The 23,687-nt window shown below is 33.6% G+C and overlaps 1 pseudogene; it reads left to right on the top strand.

The window, feature by feature from the left end:
* Positions 1–22,921: 22,921 nt before the first annotated feature.
* Positions 22,922–23,286, top strand: LOC123818929 (annotated as a pseudogene).
* Positions 23,287–23,687: the final 401 nt, after the last annotated feature.

The following is a 23,687-nucleotide window of genomic DNA, read 5'->3' on the forward strand; positions in this document are numbered from 1 at the left end:
GCAACCACACATTGATGTTTCTCTCTCTCTGTCTTTCTCCCCCCTTTCCCTCTCTAAAAATAAATAAATAAAATCTTTAAAAAAATACCAATGTGTTTGCAAAACTTTAAGATATTTCAGTTAAATAACAGCGATGCTTAAATGATGAAATTTTCTGTTTTAATAAACAATTCAAAAAAGAACTATAAACATTTCCCCTAATTGATAAAATACCCTATAAATCATTTTACCCTTAGTAGCATCATTGGTATATTATAAAGGAATATTCCTGTCTTTTAAATTAACTATTTAATATGAAAAATTAGATGATATTTAGTAAATAATTTATTACCTAATTTCTGATTTCTAACTATTTTAATTCTATTGTTTCATTTTTATAGCTAGGCTTTTAAAATTATACAAAACATATCAATAAAATGTATAGTGTCCTTCCTCAAATCCATTAATGATCTTTATAAATCTAGTTACACATATGTAAATATATTTAATTTATTAGACAGAAAGCATTAATAGCACTTACATTTATAATGTCAACTAAAAGGTATTTTTCCAGTTTTACTGAAATATAATTGACCTATAATATTGTATTAGTTTAAGGTGTACATGTCATGATTAACACATGTATATATTTTGAAATGATTAACACAATACATTTAGCTAACATCCATTACCTCACACACTTAAAAACATTTTTCTTGTCTGAAAGATTTTAAAAGCTACTTCTTTGCAACTTTCAAATATACATCACATCATTGCCTACGACAGTCACCGTGCTGAACGTTTCATCCTCAGAACTGCTGTTCTGTAACTGGAAGCTTGTGCTTTCCCACTACCTTCACCCATTTCCCCCACCCCGCACTCCCCACCTCCTGCAACCCATCAATTTGTTTTCACTTTCTATGGGTTTGTTTCCTTTTAGATTTTACGTATAAGTATTATCAAACAGCTTTTGTTTTTTTTCCCCATAAATTATTTCATTTGGTTTCCCTGGCTGGTGTGGCTCCATGGTTTCAGTGCCGGCCTGCGACCTGAAAGGTGACCTGCAAGTCACCTTGAACTTGACCTGCAAGTTCAATTCCCAGTCAGGGCACATGCCTGGGCTGTGGGCCAGGTCCCCACTGGGAGCTTGCAAGAGGCAACTGATGGATGTTTCTCTTGCATATTGATGTTTCTCTTCCTCTCTTTCTCCCTCCCTTCCTCTCTCTAAAAACAATTAAATACAATCTTTTAAAAAACAATTTCAATTGGCAAAATGCTCTCATTGCTCTTCCCTGTTTTTTGGAAATAACAATTTCTTTGTTACTAATTTTGGGCTTATTTTAATCTTTTTAAAGTTCCTTGAGTTGTAAAGTTAGGTTGTTTATTTTAAATCTATTTTAAAATATATATCACTATTATATGAGAATATCATTTCTTTGTCATTTAGTGACTCTAAAAGAAAGCTGCCTTTCTGATAAAGAGCAAATTGCATCACCCACAACTGCATGACACAAAACCTGCTACATTTTATTTTGTGAATTAATCCTAAAATTAAAAAAAATATATATATATCTGTTTCTATGTTCTTATGAATTGCTCAGAAGTATTGCATATACTGCTTATAACTGATTAAGGGATAAGTTTTAGAGTACATAAATCAAAACAAAAACTAAACACAGAAATGCACATATAAGCTATTTAGAAAACACTGGTTCTCAGGAAGTATTTGTTAAAAATGAATAAATGAGCATATCAACTCTAAAACTAAGCACTAATTAGTCATAGTAAAATAAGATTGAATATATAATTCATAAATTGAGATTAACATGCAATAAGCCACAAAATTAAATGGAAGCTTGGTAGTATTTTTGTTTCTGTTTCCCCCTATTAATTTAGTCGACCAATCTGACCAGAATATTGTATTTCATTTATGTAATGTTAAAATCATAAAATTTAGCCCTGGCTGGTGTGGCTCAGTGCGTTGAGCACTGGCCTGCAAACCAAAAGGTCATTGGTACAATTCCCACTCAGGGCACATGTCTGTGTTGTGGACCAGGTCCTCAGCTGGGGATGTTTGCAACCAATCAATCAATCCATGTTCTCTCCCACATCAATGTTTCTTTCCCTCTCCTCTTACCCTTCCTTCTTCTGTCTCTAAAAAATAAATAAGATCTTAAAAAATATAAAATTATAAAATTAATAAAAACTACACATAATTATATTGGAAGATTATATCTTCCATTCACTGTATGTGTGTTGCAGCTTTAGTATGCATTTAAAGATTACACTGTTTAGTTATGTATAATTTTACATGCGAATAATTGTATTACAGTTATAAATAAGTTCTAAGATAAATATAAACTTTAAATAAATTAAATACACTAACATCATCTGTAGCAATGTTATTTTAAATATAAAGAAATTGAGTGTAAATGTAAAATGATTGAAAGATTTTTAGATATAAAAGTAAAAGAATGTCTTGAACTTAAATGTTATGTAATGCCAAAAAGCTGGTGGTAGCAATCTTTACAGTACAGTGCTATTTATTTATTCTTTGTTTTTATCCATACCGTTATGTGTTTGAAAGTGTTTGTGCAAGCAATCTAAACAACACTGATGGTTATCTAGGTTATCTCTAGATTTTGACTATTATAAACAAAGTAACTATAATTATTTTCTTATCTTTGGTATACCATATATATTTTCTTCTTTTGGATAAAAATGTAATGGTGGAATTAGTGGATCACAGGGTAAGAATATGTTTATTTTATAAAGAAATGGCACAATTTCCCAAAATTTTATCATCAATTTATGAGAGTTCCAGTTCCAGTTGTTTCAGATTGTGCCATTAGCCATTTTTTTTAAAGCTCTACTAAATTTTTTTTTTAATTAATCAAGGATTGGGAAAACGATAGTTAATTTGGTAGGAAAAAAACATTCAGCACAATGTGATTTATAACTAAATTCTTATTGACAGCACCCACAGTACAATGTGTTTTCACATTTTCACCTCGATTGCAAGTCATTCTATCAAATTGTATTATTAAAATGTGAGGAATAATGTTATTCTTGCCGTGTACATTATAATAACAATTTCATCCTCCGTTATGTGTGGTTATATTATTTTCTGGAATTTTAGTGTCCAATTTGTACATAGGAAAAATCTGCTAACATGCCTTCTTGAAATAAAGTTACTACTGTCAATTTTGACAGCACGCTTTAGCAAACTGTGCCTGCCAGTTTTCCTGAAATGTAAACGTTCACCTCCACGGAAGATTAGATGGGCCAGTAGTAAAATTTCTGAGAATTCGAGTTTTAATAGCGGTGTCATATTCACTTTGTTGCAAACTGTAGTAGGATTAAGCTGTCATGAAGATTAGTTCTAATTGAGTAAAATCTACCCTCATAGCTTAATTTTTAAGTGCACTCCTGTGCAATAAAATAGCAAACATGTTACAAAACCTTCCAAAGGAGCAAACAATTCAGCTTTTCCAGTTACAGAGTCACACAGAGATGGTTAGCCGCACTGGCTATCGGGAGGCTCCTGTGGCATTATCTCCTTCACATCGTCATGCAGGTAAATTAGCACTATTTAGAAAAGTACCCCTGAGGGTCATACATGCTGTTTAACTCCAAAACCCAGATGAACCTACTTGATATATATAAAAAAGGAATAAGACAAAGAGATAATAGCCCAGTACAACTAATCAATAACTGAAGAAAATTACTTTAAATTGTGAATTCAGAAACTATCATTAAATAAAACTCATCACTAGTTACACAAATACTCTGGATTTAATAATATATGGTGCAAATAAATTGTTGTATTTTCTTGAATGATATAAAAGTTCAAGTGATTCAAACATGCTTCAAAGAATAGGTCTTACAAAGAGGTGTCAAATTTATGGATAAAACACGAACCAGTTTTTATAAAATCAACTGGCAAATCACTATAACAAATAAATATATTCAAAAATCTTTAAATGATTTAATAATAAAAATATTTTTCTAGATTTTGTATAATTTGTAAATTTGTATTAATGTATTAATGTGTAAACAACACTATATATACTTATACATAAATTTATGTAAATATAAATAGGTAAAAAAGTAAGTTAAGTGACTTTTTTACTCATTTGAAAATCATTCATAATTTTAAAATTCAAATTAAAACCATGAAAACCTAGATCTTACTTATTTGGCAAAGAAAATGTATAAAAAGTATAAGAAGACTTTATAAAAATATAAGCATTATATTTTGATACATAAAAATATAAACATTACCATAAATTCCTCATAGCAATTAAAAGTATTAAGGCATATTTGGAGAAAAATTTGGCAATATCTACTAAAAAATTGCTTATGCTGTGTAAAATTTTATTTTACCTATAAACTTTCAAATATCACATAATATATTTTAAAAGATTATCAGATCAATATTTGAAAAAGGTACACTAAGACTACTTAACTCTATTAAATTGTCCTATGTAAAGTTATATGGAAGACTAATTACATATATTAAACTGCTTCATATACAGCTATACTATCTACAGTTTTATAAAATGGAGACTTTGTCAATGAATCATAACCAACTAAAATAAGTAATAGTTAAGTAAAGCAAGGGGAAAATAGGCAAAGTAGTATTTAGCACATCACCAGCTGCACAGCCATCCATTCTTCCCTCCACACACAGTCCTATAAAACTGCCAGATGATCTCTGAGAAATTCAGAAGGAAATATTAAATACCTATTAGAATGTTTTCTCTGGGGTCAGAAATTGTGTACCCAACAGATACTGGCAATATTTTCCTTTATTTTCCTTTCTTTCCCCTTGAAAGAGAGAGAGAGAGAGAGTCTGTTTGTGTTTAACAGGAGATGAGTATTAGTTTTTGCAAAAAGAGTTAGAAAAACTATAACTATACATTTTGTGTATTATCAGTGCTTTTTTTATGGAATGACACTCAATTCTTTTGTCTTAGATATAATAAATTGTTTTGATATTTTGTATGCAATATGAATACTTTTAAAATAAGCAAACAATTTAAATGTTTCAGTAGAAATGACATTTTTCCATTTTCATTCTTTTGAAAATCACATATTATTTTTATTGTATTTTGTTCCATTACCATTTACCCCCCTTATTCTCCTTTCCCCAGAAATCACCTCACTGGTATCCATGTCCATGAGTCTTTCCTTCCCTTTTGCTCAATCCCGCCACCCCATAACCCCTGCCTCATAGATTCATTTTACTTTCTATGAGTTTGCCTCTATTTTGCTTGTTATTTCAGTTTGTTCATTAGATTCCATTTATGAGTGAAATCATATAGTATTCGCCTTTCTTTGGCTGGCTTATTTCACTTAACATGTTCTCCAGATCCATCCATGCTATAAAAAAGGGTCTTTTTTTTATGAACAAGTAGTAGTATTCTATTGTTAAATGTCCCATAGTTTTATCCACTCATCTACTGATGGACACTTGGGCTGTTTTCATATCTTGGCTATTGTAAATAAGTTTGCAATGAACATGGGGGTGCTTATGTTCTTTCGAATTACTGTCTGGGGGTTTTTTTGGATATAGTCCAAGGAAGTAAGATTCCTGAATCAAAATGCAAATCCATCTTTTAATTTTTTAAGGTATCTCCATACTGCTTTCCACAGTGGCTGCACCAGTCTTCATGCTCACAAACAGTGCAAAAGGGTTCCCCTCTCTCCACATCCTCACCAGCACTTGTTTGTTGAGTTATTGATGAGAGCCAGTCTGACAGGAGTGAAGTAATGTATCATTGTGGTTTTAATTTGCATTTCTCTGATGATTAGTGATGTTGAGCCCAGGGTAAGTGACTGCAAGTGAAATTTCACATGTTTGTCCTGTAAGAGGCTTTGTGCATCTCTAGCCATCTCTCTCTGGTGGACCGAATCCCCAGTGCTTTTCACAGCCAGATGTTATTTAGATTCCTTTCATGGTTCTGGTGCTCTATGCTGGGGATCCCAGCATGGAGTTTAGACTCCACACTCCTCAGGAAGAACCTCGCAGCCACTGAAATATCCCATCAGAACTTCAGCTGCTGACTGTGGGAGCCCAGCCAGCTCCCTCGTGCCCCCACACTCCCTACCAGTCTCATTGTGGTGAAGTAGTTCCTTCTGTCTGTCCTTGGTTGTAAGGCATCTCTCCAGCTAGTGTTCAGTTGGTTATTTAGGATGCTTTTTCTTTAATTTATTTATAATTCCAGTTTAGACCTGGAAGGAAATTAGTGTAGCTTCCACTTACACCTCCATGATCCTGGGTCACTCTCAAAATGACATTTTTTTAAAAAACTGAACCTTCATTTTTGGATACATGCTAAACAATTACAAAAACTAATATGATATTTAGAATTAGTATACATAAAAATGCATCAAAATTTTATAGAACTCTAAATTGTATTTTGGTATAATAGTATATGAATGTAATTTAAATATGTTAACTATTTAGTTAACTTCTGATATATATTCTAGTCTTCCAATGACTTATCCTGTTGTCTAAATAACATAGTAAAAAGTTAATGCACTTATTAATTACTGTTAGAACATGACCTTAATTACTAATAACATTGAATTGTATAGATATAAGAATCAGTACATCTGTATTATTTTTAAAAAGACAACATAGAATGGCAAGTCATCTAATGACATATTTAAAATGTTCAAAGTAGAATAACTTAATTACTTCTAAATTTCATTAGTTACTCTGTTTCACTCTGAAAATATGAATTAGTTGTATGAAAGAAAAATTGCACATTAGAATCAAGTGTGTATGCAACATACAGATGCTATATCATAAAATTGTACCCTTGAATCCTATATAATTTTGTTAAGCAATGCCATCCCAATAAATTTAAATAAAAAGTTAAAAATAAATATATAAATCAAAGATATATACAATAAAACACAATAAAGAATTGGAAAAGTAGAATAGTTGTTTTTAAAACATGCATAACTGACAACTATCTGAAAATTTTATTTACTTAGGAAAAATATATTAATAAGAAAAGGTGTTCTAAATACAAATAGGTATTAATGTACCAGAACATCATGGACTATAGACTATGTATTATATGTGCTAATAAATTTGAAATTTGGGGTGGAAATATACAGAATTACAACACACAAACATTTATGTATTGTGTGAGTCATGCATAAATGAATTTTTCAGAGTATTATTTACATTAATAAAATAATGGATATATCCTAATTATCCAATAATAGGATAAGCAAACTATAGTTTGGTACATACTTAAATGAGAAAAATAAAAAAGACTTAAGAGCAATGATAAAATCATTTGCATAAATCTTAGTAACATTTTAATAGAAAATTATAATATCAGTAGTGCCATTTGACTAAGAGATACAGACACATCTAGTGTATTTTAAAATCTGAATCGATATATAATAAAAATAATTACAAGTCATGATGTTAGAAAAAATATTTAATGAATTAATTTATTTGTGAATTTTCCTCTAGAGCACTGTCTTCACACAACAGTGTAAGGATTAAATGAGATCGATCAGTATATGAAGCATTCGCTCACCAGTGGCCTGCACTGAATAAAAGAGCCACTGCAAAGGTGACTTATAGTAACAAATTCCTAGTAAGTAGTTTAGAGATATTTTGATTTTAATTTCATAATATAGGTTATACATTAGCATGTTTCAAAACTCCAAAAATACAAAATGAAAGTATTCTACTCCTGCCGCTATTTATCTCACTGGAGGAACCTAAATATTTCCAGATTTTTTAATATCCTTAAATGATATCCTATGTGTATAAAAACAAGGAGATTGTGTGTGTGCATTTGTGTGTATTCCCCCATTTGAAGCTCACAAACACTCTTTTTGTATTTTATTTAATCTTTATTGTATCTTTTCCATTACCCTTTAGTGCCCTTATAACCCTCTCTCTCCAGCAATCACCATGCTGTTGTCCACGAGTCCTTTTTCCTTTGTGCTCAGTCCTACCACCTACTAACCTTCCCCTCCGCACTTACTAGCTGTCACCTGTCCTCCGTCTATGAGTCTGTCCCAATCTTCCTTGGTAGTTCAGTTTGTTCATTAGATTCCCCATATAGGTGAAATCATATGGTATTTGTCTTTCTCTGACTGGTTTACTTCACTTAGCATAATGTTCACTTAGCATCCCTGATTGGGGCACTTTCAAGAGGGTGATTGATTGATGTTCTCTCTCGCATCAATATTTTTTCTTTTTCTTTCTCTTCTTTTTCTCTAGAGAGCCATGAGGTCAGGGGGAGGAAGTCTTCAAGTGAGGATTTTAAAAAAAAACTGTACTGAAATATCACTTCACACACATTAAAATGGCAAAAAGAAAAAGTCAGAAAATAACAAATATTGGTGAGGATAGAAAAAAATTTAAATCCTCAATGCACTGAAGTTAAAAATGTGAAATGGTGTAACCAAATTTTTAAAAATAACTTGACAGCTCCTCAAAAATATTAAAAGTAGTTATTATATGGCCCATCAATTTTACTGCTAAGTATATACCCTAGAGGACTGTAAACTTACATCTGTACAAAAACTTGTCCTGAAATGTCACAGGAGTATTATCCATAATAACCAAAACACAGAAGAAATCTAAATGCCCATCAACTAATGGATAATTAAAACATAGTATACCTATTAAATGGAATATTGTTCAGCAATATAAAAATGAGTATTGATATATTTTTCAACATGGATGCAACTGGAAATGATTGAGCTAATTGAAATGTCAGTCACCAAAGGTAGTTATTATGTGGTATTTATTTCAAAAATGCCCATAATCTGTGAACCTATAGAGACAGATGGCAGTTAGTGGTTTTTAGAAGCTGAAGAGGAAGGAAGTGGGAGTGCCTGCCAGAAGGAATAGAATTTCTCCTTGGAGATATAAAATTGATTTCAACTTATACCATGGCAGTGGTCACACAGATTTATAATTATACTAAAACCATTTCATTGCACATTTTTAAATAAATGAATTTTATAATTTGAGATTTATATCTCAATACAGTTTGCTTAAATTTTTGTCAATAATTTTTTAGTAAAACTTAATTATCTGCATCGATCTTACCTAATAGCTAAGAACCAAAGGAAATATTAGATGCATACAGGTGCAAGCTGCTCTGTAATGTATACAGTAACCTCAAAACCATATGATCCAAAAAACGGCCATTATGGGAACTTTTTAAAAACTAATTTCACACACATAATCCATAAACTTAAACATTAAAGGAAAAGTAATATTGTTTATATAATGAAAGAGATCAAAACATACAGGTAAGTAAAACCAACTGAAGTAGGGAAGTATCTCTTTAATGCATGAATAACTGCATTGGATGAGAAAATATAAAGTAAGACAGTCCAAATGAATAAAATGAATGAGAATTCTTGTGAAAAGAAATTCTATGACTTTAAAATGGCTACCACATTCAAAAATGAGTACATAAAATGCTAGAAAATATTAAAATAAAATCATGTTACTATAATGTATAAATATATGTTATAATGGGAAATAAACTGTAAAATAGTGTGCACATAATGAATTACATTGAATTACTTGTGAATAGAGTCTATCTTGGTATTATAATGTAAAAGCTAAATATTGACTCTACAAAATTTATAGGGCACTTTTATTGGAAAGATAGGGCAGATCTATATGCACATGTTTCAGGGTTGGTATGAGTTATAGATCTAAAACCTTTTCTCCAAATGCAAATTTTTGAAAATAGCCTAAAACCGAAAGATAAAGAAATAAACGTATTATTTAGAGACATGAAGGTCAATATCAAATTAAACAGCTAAAATAATGAAAAGTTCTTGCCTCTGTGTTGCAGAAGACCTAACTGAAAGGACGCATTTGTCCTTAATAAGTTTGCACGTATAATTTCAATTAAAATAAAGATAATAGTCAGTAACTAAACCTATCTAATCCATATAAGTGAGATTATATGGTGTTTGTCTTTCTCTGTTTTATAGTACTTAACATAATAATCTCTATGCTGTCACCAAAGGTAAAATTTATTTCCTTGTTACTGCTATGTAGTAAACCACCCCTTTTTTATCCACTCATCTGCTGATGGCACTTGGGCTGTTTACAGATCTTAGCTATTGTGAATGATGCTACAATGAACATAGGAGTGCACATATTCTTTTGAACCAGTGTTTCAAGATTCTTAGAATATATTCCCTGAAATGGGCTCTTGAGGACAAGGGCAGTCCATTTTTAATTATTTGAGGAAACTCCATACTGTTTTCCACAGCGGCTGCATCAACTTACATTCCCACCAACAGTGCACTAGGGATCCCTTTACTCCACATCCTCACCAGCACTGGTTTTCTGTTCATTTCCTTATGATGGCCATTCTGACAGGTGTGAGGTGATATCTCATTGTGGCTTTAATTTGCACCTCTCTGATGATGAGTGACATTGAGTGTTTTTCCATGGGCCATCTATATGTCCTCTTTGGAGTAGTGTCTATTCAGACTTTTTTGCCCATTTTTTAGTTGAATTGTTTGTCTTCCTGGTTTTGAGTTGTGTAAATTCTTTATATATTCTGGAAATTAACCCCTTATCAGGTGTATCATTGAACGATAAGTTCTCCCTGAAAGGATTAGCCGAAGAACATATATGCCCAACCTATAAACACAGATAACCATGTGGTGATGGCCAGAAGAAAGGGGAGCAGGGGCTGGATGGAGGTGGGCAAAGGTGGATGGATTGGGAACACCTGTAATAGTGTCAACAATAAAAATAAAATAAAAGGTAAAAATTATATCAGATTCAATGTCTTTCAAAGTTAATAGTGAGAAAACAATTTTTAGTCTTCTGAACACTTGAAATATCTCATACTTTTATAAGTGTGCTTTTATAATACTTTCATAAAATGAGCACGCCTCTTTACCCGTCCACTCCTTTTCATGTGTAATTAAAAATACATGAACAGATGGGTTACCTAGTAAAGTAAACAAGAGTCTTACCATGCTTTTTGTTAAATTTGTAATTTCAAAGGCCATTCGGCCTTTTGAAGTAGTACTAAAAATTAATTTCTAATGAACTCACTCATTTTTGTTTCCTTGAAGTATATAGATAACCTTTTTCACCCTCTGATGTCATGTTCAAATAATATTTAAAACCCAACCTTTGTACTGTTAATTACTACATATGTAGTCAACAAATATTAGAAATGAGCTGCTAGTACTATTTGGAACCTAATTAAATAACATTTTTTTTTCATTTTGAATGTATGTTTATTTAATAATAAACTCAATTTAATTTCTTTCACAATCATATTAGTGGAAATGAAATCATGTCTGTTAGTTCTATTCAGTTTCCACATATCTTCAGGCTCTCTAAACTCTGAATAAAATTTTGTAAAGATATGACTCCATTCAGTAGCTTCAAAATAATTATAAAGCAAATGTGTAAATCTATTTACCCTACATTCTGATATCCATACCAATTGGTGGCCTAGATCTCAACTGGATGTCACAAAGATTATTTTAGTTTACGACTTTTTAATTTTTGCCAAGTCTGTTAAGGTTGACTGAAAAAGTGTCCTATTTTTTAAAAATTTGATTGTTGTAGTTAAGATACAGTAAAGCTTTCATGTGTGCTTACTACATTCATGTGTGAGGGTACATTAAAAGCTGCTCATTTGTACATTAGCAGTTTTGCAAAATCAGTTGGAAATACTTTATTATATTTCTTGGCACAATTCTCTCATCAATAAAAGAAACAAAAGGTGTCACATTTGTCTTTTCTATTTAAAAGGAAAAAAATCAATTGTAAAACAAAGCAGATGGTATAGCAGGCTATGCTAACAGTCAGCCAAGATCTTTAATCCTAATATCAATATCCATTAAAGATTTAGATCGCCTACCTACAGTGTAATTACTAGCGTACATCATATGAGACCTCTCTTTTTCTTCCTGATGATCAGCAAATACAGTTCCTTCTTCTTGTAATAAGGACAACAGAAATTATCTAAATGAGTGCATATCAGGCCAAAAAAATTAAAATAAAGTAGAAAGGAAAATTGATTTTAATGCTTTAACTAAAATCTTACTAAACAAATACATCACCCCCCTCCACTCTGCCTCCGCTATGGCTCTGTTCCATTGATTATAATGTCCTTGACAATAAAGGTCACGCTAATTTCATCACATCCAAGGATTCTAGGTGAAATATGTGGCACATGTGCAGGCTGCATGCTCGTTTGTCACATTATTACTTGCTGTCACTTTTGAAGGTAGGTGTCTATTTGAAGAATGTGCCGCAGCTAGAGGGTCATGTTATTTGCATAAAGCTCTGAAAGCTGTCTTTCCTGAGAGAACGGCTGGGATGCTGCTTCGTTTCTGTTTATAAAAAGCACATAGTGGACAGCTGTCAGGAGCTGATGCTGACTTTCTTGTACATGGATAGTTCTAAAAAAATGCTTAAGAACATATTAATGAATTTTAACTAAAGATTCCATTCATTGGTCTGCATGTTAATATGACCATTCAGAATACAGTTCTAGTTGGCTGTCAGCAGATATTTTTGCTTAAAATGTCAAAAGATGCTTTTAAATTGAAGTGATTTGTAGAAGCTTCATTGCTTTTGGTTGATAACCACATAATTTCCTTCCTTTACAAAATTAAAGGAAGAAGGATAGAGGTTTATTCCTGAAGCTATTACAATGATTTCACTAAAGACCTTAGGAAGGTATTCAAAATAATGCAAGAATAAGTATAGTTACTGAAGGTAAAATTACATTGTGTACATTTGTAGAGGAACTGACTTTAAATAAGATGATATTACTTTAAAATGAATAATTTGATGAGTGGATAAATATATTTTTGAAATAATGTATAAGATTAAGTTTTAAATAAAACCTATGATTTTAAAAATGATGTAGCAATGAAATTACTCTAACCAATAGCAACAAATTTAAAAAGCCATATCTTACATCATCTGCGTAATGAGGATATTTAATATAAATAAGGAAAGCAAATAACTTGTTATATTATTACATATATAGCCATATGCTCAGATTCATTTGATTTAAAACAAGACAGAAATATATCCAATCAAAATATAGGATTGTTGTTTAAAACACATTACTTCAAATTTGCTACCCAGCTTATTGTAGATTTTGGTGCATTAAAGATGGATATGCATGTTTTAATATAACATACATCAAAAGATGGGTCTTTCACCTCCCTGTAAATCTGAAAAGGTACTGAGACTGTTTTTGGAAAACTGTGTGGCAGAGGTATTGCCTTTGTAATTTCCAGGCCTGGACCTTAGGAGCAGGTGAATCTTCAACTTCCTCCCTCACAGAACATTTCCCGAACGTCTAGTCATTCACACCAACGTGCCAAACATGCAAGCAAAGCCTCTTTGGGCCCTCTAGCCCAACCCAGTTTCCAAGTGAATTCCATCAAGCACCTTAATAAAGCACATGGAACACATGGAGCAGAAAAATCGACTACTTGAACTCTGCCTGAATCCCTGTCCACAGACCATGAGTGTGATAAAATGATTGCTGTCTTATGTCTCAAATTTTGGAGTGACATGTAACCAGTAATTGATAATTAAAACAAGTAATGGTGTGTTTTAAATTAGAGGCACTGATAATTTTGGAGCAATTTTTAAGCACAACTTCTCTAAGCAAGGCCTGACATGAAAACAAGCTGATTGTTGTGAAAGGAGATAATTAGAAAGAAGGATGGGCACTTTGCTATTTGATAGCCAAACATTTATTAGATAATAGCTTAATAAAATTTGTTGAGTAATTAAATCACATGTGCATAAAAAAGGGTGATCTATTTGGGGTGTGTTCTCTTTCCATTGGTTCATGACCATGTTTATGAAAACATGATTGGTTTGAAGGGCAATACAAAAACATAGCACTGTATCAATTAACACTTGTGATTAGATTTAATAATGGAATAATAAATTTTAAAATTGCTTCTGAATCACATACAAATAAGTTTTCTGTAAAAATATATGGTGTGGGAAAATATTTGGTGAAGCAGATTATCATGTATATTTCTGAAAGAAAAAATTTCATTTAAATGTTGCTGACCACTCCTTTTTATAGTATTGAAGATGTGTGGTTGCTTTAGAACATGGCCTTGAGAGGAAGCTGACTTGATGAAAAATTACTTCTCTCTTATTAAGTAAGACCATCCAGTAATTTTATTCTATGAGCCAAAGTAAATTATGAATAAAACTAGTTCCTAACTGAAGTTCTGTTGTGCATATTAAATGCTATAATTAATATAAACTCATTAGCACAGTGACTGGGAAACAAATGACCTAACTAGCTAGCAACAACAGTTTGAAAGAATTTGAGTATGTCCTTTCATTTTATGCATTTTTAAAAATACTTTCTATTTTTATTATTGTCAAAGACCAATCATCTCCTTAGCTCTTGATAAGCAGTTGTCCAAACCTTTGCACAGAAGCCAAGAAGCCTCCTTGTGGAGTGAAAACAACCTCCTAATTTTCTTTGAATTCTAAAGGTGATAGAGCATCAGATGGAATGAAAGAAAACAAGGTCCAGAAGGGATCCTTTTCACTGAGGATGGTATACACACTAGTCACTCAAGCTTAGTACCTAGCTCTGATGGTGCTAGAGCTGGACTAGTTCCAGGCCAAGGGAGCACATTTTCTACTTCTGTAGATTGCTTGTACCAGTACAGCAATATATTTTAGATGCAAAGATAATTTACAGCACCATCTTAAATCTGAAGTAGAAAAAAATCAGTTCCAACTTTTCTTGTGTCTCTTTACACAAGCACAGCACCCACACATGTGCGCACATGCACACAAACACACTCACAACTCATTTTGATCTAACAAGCCAGGAAACAATGTGTACTGAAGAGCATATTCTTTCATGTGAAAGTTATTGGATTTTATGGGAACTCCATCCTTTGGTAGATTTATTAGTATGTGCTCTGCTGATTTGTCTGGTCCAGTGTGCCGTTGTCTGCACGTGGTGTTTATGCACTCCTGTGGTGGAGCAGATGAGTGCAGTTGCTTGTAGGGCAACTCAGACCGTAAAAATATTTCTGTGGAAGCTTGCTGTAACAGGGCAAAAATAAAACTTACTTATTTAGAATATATAAACATCAATGTGTTAGACTGAAAGGTCAGGCAGCAGATTGTGTGGCTTCAAACTTCCATCAAGGAAACCTAAAACCTGCTTTTCAGATGCAAATTTCTACAAAAGAGAAGTTTAAAATTTGCAAATATTTTGAAAGCGTAAATGAGAAGAGGGAACTGGTGAGGGGAACTATTTGGAGGCTGCTTTTGCATTACATTTTACTTAAAGTGTGAACAATTCAATTGTTCATATCAGAAAATGGGAGATTAATGATGGGTGTATCTTAGAGGATCCAAGATCCTATCAGGAAGATCTAGGACTAGAACCTGTCCCTGTGCCCTGCAAAAATAAATAAATAAATAAACCCTTTCAATATCACTGATGGTGAGAAAGTGAGAGAGTGGATTTTCTTTTTTTCTTTACTCAGATCTCTGTATCTCACCATTTATAGTCATGACCCTTCACACTTCTCTGACCCAAAAGACAGCATGGTTTTCACCCACCTTACAACTTCATATTCAATGTTTCAAAGCTTGTGGCTCTCAAGTGGGGGAAAAATCTCCCTCCTCCAAAATCCTATTAAATTAGGGCTGGTGCCAGGTTGATAATTTTAACAAAGCTTCTGGCTATTTAAAAGTGAGTAAAGCAGTATTTGTCAGCTCAGATGGAATAAGGTAACCCAGCAGAAATAAACAGAGGGGAAGTTTCCTTGCCCATAATGATTAAAGGGAACCAATGGAGGGTAATTTATGGTAAGACTGCCTTAAAATGTTAGCACTCCTTATATTTCCTTTCAGATAGTTTGTGACAAAAATACCCCACATATATCTCATCATATTCAACACAGATGTATCTGAAGATAAAGATGACTAATCATTCATAGTTTTAGCCATATATACATGCAAATAAAATATTACCATTTATGTTTATGTACTATTGATGTGGAAATGCCACTTTTTGAGAACACTTCCTAACCATTGAATAACATTGAATTTATCAAATGTGGGTACTGATATTTCTCTAGGTAGAAAATTGTCTACATTGTCCACCATAACACATAATTTCAGACTGTGCACTGAAATAGTTCAGCAATAACGTGGGGATGTCCAATGAGATTATTCTTAAGGTTAAGCCATATAGCATATCAAACCATGTAATATGCTGAATGATGATTCCAAGAGCAAGTCTCTACATAAGGTATTGAGATCAGCATAAATAATGCTTTGGCATTAAAAAATATTAAATTATAAATCAAAGAGTTTGAGTACTAAATAGCTGTGAAAATTGTAGCTTATACATGGAAAGTAACTGCAAATGACATTTACAAAACATTTTCTCTTTTCTACTTCAATTTCTAAAAACTGTGCAATTGGTGAGAATGGTCATCATAAACAAAGCAACAAACAAGTATTGGAGAGATTGTGAAGAAAAAGGAACCCCAGTGCACTATTGGTGGGATTGCAGGCTGGTTTGACCACTATGGAAAGCAGTGTTTTTCACAGAAAACTAAAAGTGGAACTGCTTTTTGACCCAGCAATTCCACTGCTAGGATTATATCCTAAGAACCTTGAAACACCAATCCAAAAGAACCTATGCACCCCAATGTTCATAGCAGCACAAATGACAATAGCCAAGTGCTGGAAGCAACCTAAGTGCCCATCAGTAAATGAGAGGATCAAAAAACTATGGTACATTTACACAATGGAATACTGTGCAGCAGAAAGAAAGAAGGAGTTCCTACCCTTTGTGACACCATGGATGGAACTGGATGGAGAACATTATGCTAAGTGAAATAAGCTAGGCAGTGAAAGACAATACCATATTATCTCACCTTTAACAGGAACCTAATCAACAAAATGAAGAAGCAAGCAAAATATAACCAAAGACATGGAAATTGAGAACAGGCTGACAGTGACCAGAGGGGAGAGGGGAAGGAATTTCAGGGGAAAATGGTGAGGGATTTGCAGGAACAACTATAAAGGACACATGGACAATAACAAGGAAGGGGTGGCAACAGGGGAGGGGGTGGAAAGGGCTGGGGTGGTGGGGTGGGGTGGTGGGAAAAGGCCGAAAACCGTACTTGAACAACAACAAAAAAATGTTTAAAAAAAGAAGAAAATCATTGGAATTAATTTATATAATCTACAACTAATTAATCAAAAAGTTCATTATAATTTTTCTTAATAATAATTTTAGATACCATAATAAAATTTATGATGCTCAAAAATAAATCTCAAGACAGTTTGAATATTTTCTACAATAAGCTATAATACATGCTTCATAATTTATGAGTCTAAATGTTGGATGACATAATACTAGAATAAAACCTAAAAGTTTTTGTCTTTTAAAATATTTATCAATTTAGAACAAAAGATACTTATCCTTTAAAGAAATACCAATACTATTTACCTATATGAGTATACATAATCTTATATTTTAATTAATATACAGGATTGGTCAAAAGTAGCCTTAAAATTGTGAGTACACAAGGGAATTTAAAAAATTGTCTTTATTGTATTTTTCATTATCAATTATCCCCTTATGCCCTCTCCTACCATCATCCACCTGCTCCCCATCATAATCACCACACTGTTGTGCCTATCCATCAGTTCTTCCTTTTTTATCTTTTTGCTCGATCACTCCACCCCCGAGCCCCCACAGAGCTATCAGCCTGCTATCTGTGAATCTGTTTATATTTTGCTTGTTAGTTCAGTTTGTTCATTATATTCCATATATGAGTAAAGCTATATGGCAATTGTCTTTATCTAACTGGCTTATTTCACTTACCATAATGTTCTCCAAGTCTATCCATGCTGTTGCAAAAGGTAAAATTGTCTTCCTTTCTATGCTGAGTACTATTCCATTGTGTGAATATACCATAACTGTTTTATTCACTCATCTACTGGAGGACACTTGAGCTGCTTCCGAACCCTAACTATTGTAAATAACACTGTAATGAACATAGTGGTGCATATACTTTTTTTGAATTAGTGTTCTAGGTTTCCTGAAACAAATTCTCAAAAGTGAAATCACTGGGTCATAAAGCAGTTCCATTTTAAATTTTTTGAAGTCCATACTGTTTTACCCAGTGCCTGTACCAATCAGCATTCCCAGCAACAGTGCACAAAGGTTTCCCTTTCTCCACATCTTCACCAACATTTGTTGTTTGTTGATTTATTGACAAGCACCATTCTGAAGAGTATGAGGTGACATCTCATCGTGGTTTTAATTTGCATTTCTCTGATGATTAGAGACATTCAGCATCTTTTCAAATGTCTATTGACCAATGTCTATAATCCTCTTTGAGAAGTGTCTACTCAGGTTCTTTGTCCATTTTTTAAGTTGCATTGTTTAGTTTTTTTGGTGTTGAGGTTTAAAAGCAATTTGTATATTTTGGATATTAACCCCTTATCAGATGTATTGATGAATGTATTCTCCCATTCAGTGGGTTGTCTTTTCATTTTGTCGATAATTTCCTTTGCTGTGCAAAAAACATTTTAGTCGGATGTAATCCCAACTATTGTTGTTGTTGTCTCCCTTTCTCAAAGAAAAATGTCAGAAAAAATATTGTTATGGAAATGCCTGAGATTTTACTGTCTACGTTTTCTTCTATGATTTTTATGGTTTTAAGTGTAACATGTAATTTGGCTATGGATTTACCATATATGACCTTTAATACTGAGGTATGCTCTTTCTACTTCTAGTTTGCTGAGTGTTTTTATCATAAATGTATGCTGGTATTTATCAATGCTTTTTCTGCATCTATTGATATGATCATGTGGTTTTTATCCTTCATTTTGTTTATGTGGCATATCATGTTTAATGATTTGCAAATATTATACCAATCTTGCATTCCCAAAGTAATTCTCAGTTGATCATGGTGTATGATTTTTCTGTTTTTAATGTTTTGCTGTATTTAGTTTGCTAATATTTTGTTGAGGATTTTAGATATATGTTCATTAGGGATATTGATCTATAATTTTCCTTGTAGTGTTTCATCTGGTTTCAGATATTAGGATGATGCTGGCCTTGTAAAATGAGCTTAGAAGTCTTCCCTTCTCTTGAATTTTTGGAATAGTTTGAAGAGGAGAGGTACTAGATATTCTCCAAATGTTTGGTAAGATGCACATATGAAACCATCCAGTCCAAGAATTTTGTGTGTTGAAAGTCTTTTGATTACTATTTCAATTTCACTAGGTTTAATCTGTCTATTCAGATTCTCTGATTTGTCCTGATTTAGTTCTGGAAGATTGTATGTTTCTAGGAATTTATCCATTTCATCCAGGTTGTCCAATTTGTTGGCATACCGTTGTTCATAATATTTTCTTACAATTGTTTATATATTTTCAGTGTCAGTTGTTATTTCTCCTCTTTAATTTCTGATTTTATTTATTAGGTTCTTTCTTTTTTTTTCCTGATGAGCCTGGTTAAAGGTTTGCTGTGATCTTTATTGTTTCCTTACTTTTACTTACTTTGGGCTTCATTGTTCTTTTCAAATTATTTTTAAATCTACAGTTAGATTGTGTATTTGAGCTTTTTCTTATTTGTTGAGATAGGCCTATAATGCTATGGACTTCTCCCTTAGGACTGCTTTCTCTATGTCCCACAGACTTGGGGTTGTTTTGTTCTTATTTTCATTCCTTTGAAGGCATTGTTTGATTTTTTTCCTGGATCTCATTGTTAACCCATTTATTGTTTAGTAACCTATTATTTAGCTTCCATGTCTTTCTGTGTTTTCAACTTTGTTCCTGTGATTGATTTCTAGTATCATAACACTATGGTCAGAGAAGATTCTTGATACGATTTCAATCTTCTTAAATTTATTGAGATGTATTTTGTGTCTTAGATGTGGTCTATTCTAGAAAATGTTCCATGTGCCCTTGAAAAGAATGCAGATGCTGCTGCTTTAAATTATATCTGACGATATAATTTAAATCCATTTTAATGGTCCACTGTTTCATTTAAGGTAGTCATCTCCTTGGTTTCTATCTGGAAGATCTATTCATTCATATCAATGAGGTGTTAAAATCGCTTATTATGACTGTATTTCTGTTCCTCCCTTTATGTCCATCAAGATTTGCTTCACATATTTAGGTCCTCCTATGTTGAGTGTGTAAACATTTACTAGGGTTATATCCTCTTGCTGGAGTGTTCCTTTATCAGTATGTCGTATCTTTCTTTGTCTCTTCCTATAGCCTTGGTTCTGAAGTCCATTTTGTTAGATATAATTATTGCTACCCCATCATGTTTTCCCTTTTCATTTACATGAAATATCCTTATCCATTTACTTTTAGTCTGTGTATATCTTTTGATCTGAGGTGGTCTCTTGCAGAAAGCATGTATGTGGGTCTTGTTTTCTTATCCATTCAGCTACCTTATGTCTTTTGATTGGATCATTGAAGCCATTTACATTTAAAGTGATTATTGATAGATAAGTATTTATTGCCATTTTATTTTTAACTATGCCTTCGGTTTTCTTATTTTTCTTTATCTTAAAGCAAACCCATTAATATTTGTTTTAATGCTAGTTTGATGGTAATGTACACCTTTATATTTTTCTTGTCTGGGAAGCTCTTTTTTTCTCCTTCAAATTTAAAAAATAGTCTTGCTGGGTAAAGTGACCTTGGTTGTAGGTTCTTGCTTTTCATCACTTCAAATATGTCAAACCAGTCCCTTCTGGTCTGAAATGTTTCAGTTTAGAAATCAAACAATAGTCTTATGGGAGCTCACTTGCAGGTAACTAACTGCCTTTTTCTTGTGGATTTTAAGATTCTCTCCTTGTCTTTAAGCTTTGCCTTTTCAATTATGACATGTCATGGTGTGGGCCTCCTTGGGTCCATCTTATTTGGGATATTCTGTGCTTACTGTACTTGTGTGTCTTATTTCTTCACAAGGTTAAGGAAATTTTTGGTCATTATTTCTTCAAATATATCATCAATCCCTTTTTCTCTCTATTCTCTTTCTGTTACCCCACAGAGTGTGGATTTTGTTATACTTCATATTTTCCCAGACTTTCCTTAAACTATCCTCACTTTTTAAAATTCTTTTTTGTTTATTTTTTTGCTTCTGTGCTTGGGTGTATTATTCTATCTTGTCTTCCAAATCACTGATTCAATCCTCTATTTCATCTAACCTACTGTTTATTCCTCCCAGTGTATTATTTATTTCAGGTATTGCATTCTTCTTTTTAAAATATTTTATTTATTTATTTATTTTTAGAGAGTGAGGAAGGGAGACAGAAAGAAGGAGAGGAACATTAATGTGTGATTGCCTCTCATGCACCCCCTACTGGGGATTCAGCCCACAACCCAGGCATGCGCCCTGACTAGGAATTGAACCGGTGACCCTTTGGTTACCACTTCACTGAGCCACACCAGCCAGGGCAAGCTATTACATTCTTTATTTATGACTGATCTTTTTATATAGTTTCTACATTCTTTTTTCATGCTGTTGAGCATCCTTATAATCATTACATTGAACTCTATATCTGATAAATTGCTTGCCTTCATTTCATTTAGCTCTTCTTCTGGAGAATTCTCTTATTCTTTCATTTGGGTGCTGTGTCTTTGTCTTCCTATTTTGGCTTCCTCTTTGTGTTTGTTTCTACATATTAGGTAAATCTGCAAAGACTCTGATGTAGACCTATGTCAGGTGCTGCTTATGACTTGCCCTGGGCAACCTGTTTGGAGCTATCAGTGATCTACAGCATCTGATTCCCTCTTCTGGACCTGGGTACAAGTGGAAACAAGCTGTGCACCTAGGCTGGTGGTTACCAGCCCTGGTCTGAGGAGCAGGTAAGCAAAACTTCACAGCACCCAGAGATCTGCCTCTGCCTACAGATTACCTTAAGTGAATGCTTATTCACTTAAGGAGCCTCCAGCTATTCTCCTCAGAAGGGCTTAAGCTTGGCAGGGTGGGCAAAGAGAGTTTACTGTGGGTGGGATTATTGCTTTAACCCAGGCTGATGCCCTCTGAAGAGTAGTGTTCTGCTGGGGAAAGATGGCTTCTGCAGTATTGGGAGGATGACTAGACACAGGGATCCTGGAAGCTGACCCTTCAACTCTCTCCCTAGTGCTACCAACCCCAGACTTTCCTCACATAACTCTGGTATGCTCTGCCCATCCTCCCCTTGAGCCCAGGGTAAGTGGTTTCAAACAAATTCTTGTTCATTGGCCTTTTACGAAGGTTGCTGAATCTCCAGCCATTTCTCCCTGGTAGACAAAAATCTCACTGCTTTTCACAGTCCAGTGTTATGTGAACATTTTTCCTGGTTCTGGTGCTCTAGGCTGTGGAGCCCGGCTTGGGGTATAGAACCCACACTTTCCAGAGGGAACACTCCCACAGCTGAAATATGCCTACAGAACCTCAGGTGCCACACACTGGAGCCAGCTAGCCTTCTTGTTTGTCTGCACTTCCTGCCAGTCTCGATGTGTCTTTTTATGTAAGTCATTTGTTCTAAGGCTTCTCTCCAGCTAACCTTCAGTTTGTTATTCAGAAATATTTTATAATGTAGTTGTAATTCCAGTTTGGCTCCAGAAGGAGATTAGTGTAACTTTTACCTAATTTGCCACCGTCTTGGATCCTGAGATTTTATTCTTGTATTATTATTTATTAATTATTGTATTATTTTCTATACAAACACTGTAAACCTACCTTTGCCTTATTTGAGTATTTCATAGTGTTAGACTTTTCTATAATTTTGTTCAACTAGTAGTTTTTTTGTCACATTAATATTGTACAAATTTTTACAAGTAAAATTATTCTGTTTAAAGTTAACTTCAGACTCAGCAGGAGACCATGACCATACCAAGACAACCATGTAGAAGTCACCTTCCAAACAGTTTAATAATGAGGCCCTGAGGGCCCACAACAATACCAACAGCAGCATGGCATTCCCCCACTGAAGTCCTGCAGGAAACTCAATTAGGAGGCTAAGCAGTATTCAGAGGCCCTGGCCAGCACTAGGATCCTCAAGTACAGCCTGGAGTCCATCACAGCCAGTGCCAAAAGAACCAGGACTGGATATCCCGTGATCAGAGAGGACAGGAGGTGGCTGGTAGATGGTACAGTGAAATTATGAACTACAACTTCCAGCAGCCGGGTTTCAACTCTGGGACCGACACTTCATGGCCATGGTATGGACAAATGCAAAGATGGGAGTGGGAAAGGCATCTGCAAGTGAGAGCTCCTTTTCTTGGTGGCTAGGTATTTCCCAGCAGGGAGTGTCATCCACCACTGCCTCCAAAGAAGTAACTTATCAAATGCTTTGAGCAGGTGGCAGACTTAAGAATGTGGATATAAAGTGCCTAGAACAACAAAAAACTCAGCTGTGTGTCTGCCTTCATGGGTGTATGTGCTTGTGTGTGAGATGCATGTGTGTGTCTCTTGCACACACACTTGGATATACAGTTTTGTATGAACTCATTCTTAACAAAGAAATGAGCCAAAGAAGCTTTTCCTCTGATGGTTAGATCATACTTTTTTGTACTTTGGGAGAAAAATCAATGTTTAAACTTTGTTATTTTAAAGCAAACTTCTTTTTTACCCATCTTACTTTTAATATCCATCCCTGGACTTTTATAT

The sequence above is a fragment of the Phyllostomus hastatus genome, unplaced genomic scaffold (assembly GCF_019186645.2).
Source record: "Phyllostomus hastatus isolate PE091 unplaced genomic scaffold, TTU_PhHast_1.1 phas_contig_29, whole genome shotgun sequence".
In the NCBI taxonomy this organism is placed as follows: domain Eukaryota; kingdom Metazoa; phylum Chordata; class Mammalia; order Chiroptera; family Phyllostomidae; genus Phyllostomus; species Phyllostomus hastatus.